The sequence below is a fragment of the Gadus chalcogrammus genome, chromosome 20 (assembly GCF_026213295.1).
Source record: "Gadus chalcogrammus isolate NIFS_2021 chromosome 20, NIFS_Gcha_1.0, whole genome shotgun sequence".
Taxonomy (NCBI): Eukaryota; Metazoa; Chordata; class Actinopteri; order Gadiformes; family Gadidae; genus Gadus; species Gadus chalcogrammus.
Window position 1 is genome coordinate 14,530,280 of NC_079431.1, and position 9,272 is coordinate 14,539,551.

The 9,272-nt window shown below is 43.3% G+C and overlaps 1 pseudogene; it reads left to right on the forward strand.

The window, feature by feature from the left end:
• Positions 1-1,884: 1,884 nt before the first annotated feature.
• Positions 1,885-5,203, forward strand: LOC130373796 (olfactory receptor 51B2-like; annotated as a pseudogene).
• Positions 5,204-9,272: the final 4,069 nt, after the last annotated feature.

The window sequence follows — 9,272 nt, forward strand, 5'->3', positions numbered from 1 at the left end:
AGACCTTCCCCGACTCATTCTGTTGGTCCTGATCAGCCTATGGTTTGATTTTGATGATATTTTAAACGGGCTGGTATTTCCTGGAAAAAGGGATGGAAGTGACGTCTTAGTGTTGATAAATGCATTTTTTTTATTTCTGACATTTGTTTATGATTGTTATTGTCTCATACCACAGAGCTGCCCCTGCCTTATTGTACAATCCTGAGCAGGCTGCAGTTCACTGACCCCCCAAAGAGACCAGAAATTAGACTTAATTTGTGGTCCTTAGACATAGTACCTTTAACTTGTTCAAATCAGAGAGTACAATTATTATGTTAAAACGCAATGCTGGGATGTTAGGTTAGAGGAAGCCATGTTAAAAATTAGTTTTTCAAACGTTGAGAGTTGAAAGGATAAAATATTATCATTATTATAATAATATACTTCCTTTTCAAATAGTTTCAATTACAATATCAATTGATAAGGATAAATATGAAATAAATCAAATCCAAGGGCCAGCAGTAGCAACACATATCTAATAACTTGATTGGAGATTCTTTCACAATTCAGCTATTGTATTGACACATTGCTGAATAGCTACATACAATACATTCAAAATCAATAAAGCTGCTGCCGCAAAGGATCCTGGGAGGGGTTTGGACTATTATTAGTTGGACCTCCTAGTGCCCTTCTGGGTCCTCTGTGGCAGTGACATTAGGTGGGGTTCAATGGTTGGTCAATGCCTTGGTGGCAGTGGAGTTTCAGAAAAACCGACAACGCCAAAGAGATGTTCAGGGTGGAGGGTTAATGAGTGTGGTATATTGTGTTCAGTGTGGTTTCAATTTAAGGCAGTTCTCACAGCCAAGGGGCGTAAGGGGCGCAAGAGCTGTGATTAACCATTGAAAACCTGACACCTCGTTGTTGCTAAATTGATGTCAGAAGTGGGATTAAACATTGATAATGCAGAAGGCGATTCCAGGTTGGGGGATTCCCATGAGGCATCCAAAGGATGGACCCAGGGAGGAGTGAGATTGTGCGGGGCGCACTGATGAGCCTATTGCGACAGGGTTGAGAACTTCCCAGAGGCCGTTGGCAGCCGCCTATTGGCCCCTATTGACCCCATTAGAGCCCTACCTTGCACATTTCTTCTCGCTGCCCTACATTGCTTCTGGAGTGTGGAGGAGTAAGCCATCCACCTTGCCCTGGCCTAGGCGGGGACGGCAGGGCGTGTACTCCACCTGGCACCAGCAGAGCAGCGGGACCTCCAGGCACTAACCAGGGCGCTAGAGAGGTGATTCGGGGAGCGGGATTTCACCGACCACAGCAGGGAGCAACTAGAGAGCCAGGAGGGAGATTGCCTGGGTTTTTTTTCGCTGCAGACTTACTGCTCTAAACCCAGCGTTGGTGCGGCTCTTGACGTGGTGGAACAGACGGAGGTGGAACCCTCCATCCAACCCTGCCTGCAACCGTCCAGAGCCTCAGGACTACTACGAGGGGGAGGAAGACAGAGAGGTGGTCATCCAGGCTGCGACTTTGCCCCAGCATCCACCACCCACAGACCTACGTGTGTCGGGGGCTGACCCCTGCTGTTTCGGCTGTTTCCGGTGAGCCCCATCGTGGACAAGCGGGCAGAGGGAGTGGAGAGCAGAGTTGCAGTGCTGTTGGGTGTGAGTGATGGAAGAAGACATTGGATAGTGCATAGGTGAAAGTAAGCAGACTGAGTGAGAATATTAATGTGTTTTTCAAAAGAAAGTGTGCAATCGAGGATATCACCCAGACTCTTGACCTGAGGGGAAAGAGGGACTATGGAATTGTCGATGGTGTGGGGGAAGTTGGGACACTTTGACAGGGTGGATTTGGAGCCATGACCCATGGTCCACCATCTCCTTTATGGGCCCTGGTGCGATGGTCGACACAGAGGGCTCCCTACCACAAGGTTGGTCACTTATCAACACCAAATTCAGGATAGTCGCTGGAGAGTCGGGCCAGATGAAGGGGAGCGTGACCTTGTGGGTCACAGTGGGGCGCAAAGCTACACCACGACTTCTGGCTGGCTGACATATCGGACACTTGTATAGTTGGCCATGACCTGCTCCCTCAGTTGAAGGCTACAGTGAACGTGCCACCCTCTGCCTGGGATCCATGGTGGTAGAAAACTACCGTTGCAGCGGTGGAAGGCTACCCGCACCAGCTTCCATTTGGGAATATGCCTGTCCATCCACGACTTCATTCTCAGCAGTGACGCCAACGCCTCAGCTGTCAGTGACCATCCCACCAGCTTAGCTGACCATCCCTTTACTCAACCCGACTCAGAGCTCTTCAGCCGTGACCTACCAGGCACTGCAAGAGCTCCTTCAGCGGAGCAGTGAAGGCCTCTTATCCACTAAGAAACGGCCATTGGAGGAGCTGCTGAACCAGTCACTGGACATCATTGCAGCATGAGACCAGGACTGCACAAAGACCACCATGGTTCAACATCAGATTGACGCCGGTGATGCACACCCTGATCCTGGAGATGGCATAGGCAGTAATCAATGAGCCCTCCAGTAGTCCTTGGGCCTCACCGGTGGTTCTGGTCCGGTGCGCCAGCTACTGTCTAGAAGGAAAGTAGCTGGTGTTCCTGTGTCAACTATTGCTTGTTGAACACTGTAACAGAGAAGGATTCTCACCAAATTCCTCAGATCGACGATGCCCTGGAACACATCACCGGTTCCAGTTGGTTCAGCTCCCTACACCTCTCCAGTGGGTACTGGCAGGTAGCACTTGCCACAGATGCTCGGCCCAAAACAGCCTCTTCCATCAGGCAGGGGCTGTTGCAATTCAAGGTCATACTCTTTGGCCTTTGTAACGCATGAGCAACGTTTGAACGGCTGACGGAGAGTTTCCTCATCAATGTCCGTCGGAATTGCTGCATCGTTGAACTTGAAGGTCTCCTTGCCCCTGTTGCAGACTTTAAGGGGCCCCTCGCAAGCTTACATGAGGTGTTCGGAGCCATTCGCCGACCTTACCTTCGCCTCCACCCGGGAAAGTGCCACCGGCTTCGATGAGAAACATCGTTCTGGGGCAATGTCATCAGTGGTGAGGGGGTGGGCACCGACCCGGCCTCGGTGGCTAAGTTGAGTGGGCGGTTGAGCCCTTTCAGCATTTTTGCCATCAACATCACCCTTACATCCAGGCTCACGCTGTGCAGTGACAAGATCCAGCGGCTGTACTGCGTGAACTGGGTCATCGTGTTGCTGGCGTGCCCGTCAAACAACACCTTGGTGCACAGCATCGTTGCGTACCTCACCATACTGGTGTATGTTTTCCATGCTGATCGTCTGGTCCTACATCTACTTGGTGAGGACGTGTCGGGGCTCCATGGAGAATAGGAAGAAGTTCATGCAGACCTGTGTGCCCCATCTCACCTGCATGCTCACCTTCATGTCCACTGTCGTCTTTGATATCATGTACATGCGCTTCGGCTCCAAAAACATTGCACCATCGCTGCAGAACTTCATTGCAATAGAGTTCCTGATCATATCCCCGATCATGAACCCTCTCACATGGATTCAAATTGACCAAAGTACGCAACAAGATTCTGTATTATTTAATGTTTATGGGAAATAGTCACAACAGAGAGTTCATGTGCTACAATAATAATTGTAGCAATACATTTAGATTGGTCTATTTCTCCTAGTATTTTACACCATAATGTAAACAGTAGCATACTATACTGCAAATAATAAGGGGATACCACAATGATGCTTGAACATATAAAATCACACATTTCCTTTGCTTGTATTTTACTTCTTCCATGGCAAACCTTCTCCCTGGTTATTTATTCCCTGTTTCAATGTCGGTCTAGATTAACAACAGTTGGTTTGGGACAGACGGACACAAAAACATGCAAATCCAATGGCTTATCTTTCAAAAAGAAAGATTTAGGATATATCAACCATGCACCAAAATCTAATATTCTTTTTAAAATGAAAGACATTCGAAATACATTGGCTCAAGTGTTTTTGCTGGACTCGTATGGCCTAGTGACTTATCTAACGAGATAAATATTTTATGCATATAGTGGCTTTTGTTTTCACAGAATGATAACTTCATTTTAGTTAGAAATGCTCTACTTGTTCGTCTTCATTTGTACTCTTCGGTCCACTTTTGTTGCTAATACACCTGAATTTCCCTTTGGGGATTATTAAAGTGTTATCCATTGATTTATCAAATGCAGGATGGTAAAATAAGAATGTTTGATTAAAAAAGATACTCCTGAGTAAGGTTTAACAAACAACCTTGGCATATGTTTATTTCACGATTCTGTACCACATTTCCCTGTTTTAATTAAAAAACATTGAGAAAATGTATTTCCCTGATTTCACTAGTTTCAACCACCTATCTAATGCTAAAACGGACTGCGTGTAGGATATTTAATGCCTAAATTGCCTTACATTTTCAATATTTGAACATGTTGTAATTCTTCCAAAAAATCACACCTTTTCAAACTCTGTGTTGGTGTTGATCAGCCTGTGATTTGATTTCAATTATATTGTAAATAGGCTGGTTTTACTGAGAAAAACGAATGAAGTGACGTCTAAGTGTTGATAATGGCAAAAATGTCTGCTTTTTGATAACTTTTGAATTGCAAAATGTATTTCTAATTATAACTAACATTAGTTTAGGATTGTCATTGTCTCATACCACAGAGCTCGCCCTACAGTGCTCTGAATGCACAAGCTCTAGTACTGATGTAGGTGAGCTTTGCAAGCCGTAAAGAGTGAAAATATAATAAAGCAGAAGAGAGCAAGATTTACAAAATAAACAACCAAAAATGCCGCTCCCTCCCTACATTTTTAATTTGAGAAGCGTTTATTACAGAGGCAGGTGCATATACCAATAACAGTGAAATATTGTGACGATCACTCCTTTGATGGACCGTGTTCCGTATTCCCGCAAGGCTCCTGAACAGTTCGGGCTATCAGACTATTTGCACTAATAGCGCCCTCCTGGTTCTTGTTTGCCTCGGCAATTGTGTGTGTGGTTGATAGGGGTTTGCACCTCTTTGACTGTCCCCTTGCCCCTGTTGTTGTTTGGGAGCCGGGCAACAGCTGAACCACACTCGCTCTACTTGTTGGCTCCCCTGCCGTTACCCTTCCTGAGGGCCCCGGCAGCCCTCTCCTTCTTTGCCAGCAAACTTGAGGGACTATGCGTTGGCAGGGCCTGGCACTCGACCACTTAACCTCACTGGAATTGAATAAGGTTAAAGCACCTTACTTCAAATTGCAAGTCTTTCTTTCTTGCATTGGAATATGAAGTACCCTACCTGTATACCCATGACAGACACAGGCACGCGCACACACCCCACGTCAAGTCAAAGGCAGCGACAAATACACGGAATTGCACACACACACACGCACACACGTGCACACACCGTACGTCAAGACAAAGGCAGCGACACACTCGCTGAGCTAAGACGTTATGTTTTCAAACATAACGGCTCCGCCATCGACACGTGCGAAGGTAAGAACCCCAAACGCACGCACACACACCGCAGCGACACTCGCCCAGGTAAGACGTTGGGCACTATTTTAACGGTCTGAAACGCAAGTGAGAAGCGCCAAGCGCAAGTAGCTTTGTGGGCGGTTCTATGGTGATGTTGCGATTTTACCGGCGCATAAATGACTCTTGCGCTCAGCGCAAATCTAAAAAGGGTTGGTCTGAAGTAGCCTAGGTGTGGTTTGGGCGTAACGTGCAATAAACCAATGAGAGTGCCATCTCCCATCCCCTTTAAGAGCCATGAGCGCATTTGAATCTGACAAGTTGATATTTTCACAGCTCGTTTGCAGTCTCCGATGAGACAGATGCATGACTGCATGAATTTCAAACTTCAAATGGCTCAGTTTATGGCCGAATAATATGGCCTAATTCACAAATGGAATAGCGTTTTCTTCCACAACTTCAGAAACACTGAGTCCTCAAATAAATTTCGGCAAAGGAAACTTAACACACATATGATATGCGGTAACTGTGGTTCTATTTAATGATAGACGCATTAACATTAACAAACATTGTTTCTTACCAGTATTGTATGCATTATAGTTATCGACTTGTGTTCCTAATATGCATGTGTCCCCCCATTAATATACATTGCCATGGACTGTTTTATGCATTACGTGTTTAGTTTGCGTGTGTTAGAAACAGATGGATGCGCGCCCGCTTTCATTAATTATTTTACACATACACACACGCACGCACGCCCGCATTCATTCATTCTTTTTTACCTTGTTTTACGCGGTAAAACAAGGTTTTCTCACTATCAAATACTCATCAATCCTAAAAGTTATGGGCTTGTACTCGATGTCTGTGTCAAGAAAATATGTGTTTGCTGTATGTTGTTTGCAGATGCATTGATTTAAATCGGCACACGCGCAGGTAAGAACACACACGCACGTGCACACACCGCAGTGACAATCGCCCAGGTAAATCGTTATGTTTTTAAACATAATGGCTCCGCTGTCGACAAACTTTCACAGGTAACACAAACTGTCTATAGACTGTAGAAATTGCGATAAAAGAAGGGAAGAGACAATTTCTCACCTCAACAAGCAATGGCGGGTCGTTCATTTTGTCATATAAAAAACGTTTAATTCAAACATCGCACCGACCGGCATATCAACACATAAGTCATGTGATCTTAAAGAGACAGTGTCCCTATAACACAGAACGAAAACATGTCAATAACACAGTATGGTGAACTATGTCTATAGAGTCAAGACTACACCTTGAGCCTCCAGAAATGTCTTTACGCTTTGTTGCTCAAACTTAATATTACTCTCTTCCTTGTGCCTCCCCAAATGTCTTGCGATATTGATATCCCCCCTCCCCCCTGCGGACTGTTTTAGTTGTTTTATTTTTCTTATGTTTTGTGTGTAGGCAATATGTGACTGTAGCCTACTGCTGCCTGTCTTGGCCAGGACACTGGAAGAGATGTTTAATCTCAATGATGATGATTATTTTCAACTAATCAATAGTAGTTGCCTTGCATTTTAAAATGTCAATGCACTTTTCAGCCCTGAATAACAGTAAAAGCTATTTAATAATTGATTTGCATGCAAAGTATACTATACTTTCCATTAAACAATTACCCCTGTTACCATAAAGCCTGATTCATGATGTTTTACAATAGCGGCACCTTTGGGTGCAGTACCACAAATTTGGCAAGAGGGGGTTATTGGTAACCATACCTGAACATTTCAAGAGTTTTGACTTACGGTATAGGCTGCAGTATGACTTTTACAGAATTTGAGGAAATAAAAAACCTTACAGAAACAATAGCAAGAACCTAACAAGAACACAGCATAGAGAGACCAAGTGTGACAGCGGCCGTTCTGCTCACTTATGACTGAAGAAGCCCATTTTTAATGTCTGATTATAGATTATGTTTCTAGAGCTGTTTATTAAAATAATACTGATACAACATAGGATTTTCACATTTCACGCACATTCCAAGTTGCCATCTTTGGGTTTTTTCACCATTATATTAAGAATAATAACAACATATTTTGTAGTAATTATAGAATGTTTGGTCAAGAAGTACCAACATGGTTGGGTTGAACTTCTGGACTTTGAATACACACAAACACTGAACCTAATCTTCCTCTTAGATTTGTATTCCTAGATTTTTTATTTATTTAGGGTTACAATGGTGTTCTATCTGTGTATACCCACCAACATACCAGAAACAATTCCTTGTCTTTGAATATGTACATTGCAACAAAGCTATTCCTGATCCAGATTATTTTACGGAACACTTTGAGTGTAAAAAATATAATTTCACCCATAGAAACACATTCACTTCTAAGCAAAGATGTAAAGTCATACCACAAAAAAATAAAGTAGATGACTCATTTGATGTTAAGTAAACAGTCATATTTTGTGAGTGTGTGAATAAGTGTAAGTTTAATCGTTGTTAGTTTTTATTCGCTAAAAAAATCGATCACATCTGATGGGACCATGCTGTTATTGTTTTGGTGGGCATTTTCCTACTCTGGCTTTCTCAAGAGAGTGTTTAATTACCCTCAAAAGACAGGGAAGGTAATGACCTGTTGACCACTAATACAGCTTGTTTTGCATACAAGTATCCCCTTGGCACCAATGCAGGGGCGGACTGGGACAAAAAATCGGACCGGGCATTTTGAACCAGACCGGCCCACTAAATTCGATAACACACCTTTTCAGTCTTTTTGGTCTCTGGAATGTCTACACCAACCAGGCTTTTAGCTAGCAGGGCGTCTGCCCTATTGTCTACTAAAAAATAAGAAGAAATGGGACGCCCTACTTTTAGGCAGGACGGCCTAAAGACGCCCTATTTTTCTCCCGTTTTACCTGTTAACTTGGCTGAATGTGATCAAAGTTCACCGTTTCAGTCGCTTCAGTGCCCTAGCGAAGTCTAGAATCATACATATGCCCTGCCAATTAGAAAACAACAACGTTACATCATGATTCCAACGAAACATTGATTCACGGGCTCGCAGAAGCTACAGAAGACAGCTGTCTCACCGCACGTCACTGAACCTACTACTTTATGAGTTCAACAAGAGTTTGTGTGTTAAGGTGGTGGTCTTAGTTAATCTAAATTCAATACAATACAATATACATCATACACTTTAAAGTTGTGTAGAAAGTTGTTTCTTTTTGTTAAAGTTGTTACTTGAATTTTGTACCTTGTTGCCTAGTTTCAGTTACACTCACTGTTATTATGTATTAAATTACTAAACATATAAATAAATCAGTGTAATTGTAATATTACCTAAAAACTATCAAGTGCTGTACAAAAAATCCTAGCTAAAAGCCTGACTCCAACTGTGCAACTATTTTCCACATACCTTAAGCCATGCAATGAGTTAAAATCAATCAGTGAGAGTGGACGCATTATACACTTCCAAAAGGTGTTATTTATTAACAAAAAAAGTATACTCCACGTCCATCACAGTAATGGGTAGAGTTCATCCGACTGGGTGTGTACCTGCGTTTAATAGAAGACAAAGACGAAAAATAGAAGACAAAGACAAAGAATAGAGAAGAGAATAAATGATGGATCAGATGTTACTCTACTGTATCAAGAGTAGTACCCACTAAATTGTGAACTTACCCAGTCAAAAGGGAGCCTACTACTCATCCCACAAACATAGGGTTGGCATTTGGCGTTAGAAGCTATTCTCTAGCACAGGTGTTTTCAACTGGTTTTGTCCCAGCGACCACCATTAGACTATTTTTTCAATTTAACTTCAAAAGTACACGGAGGCTAT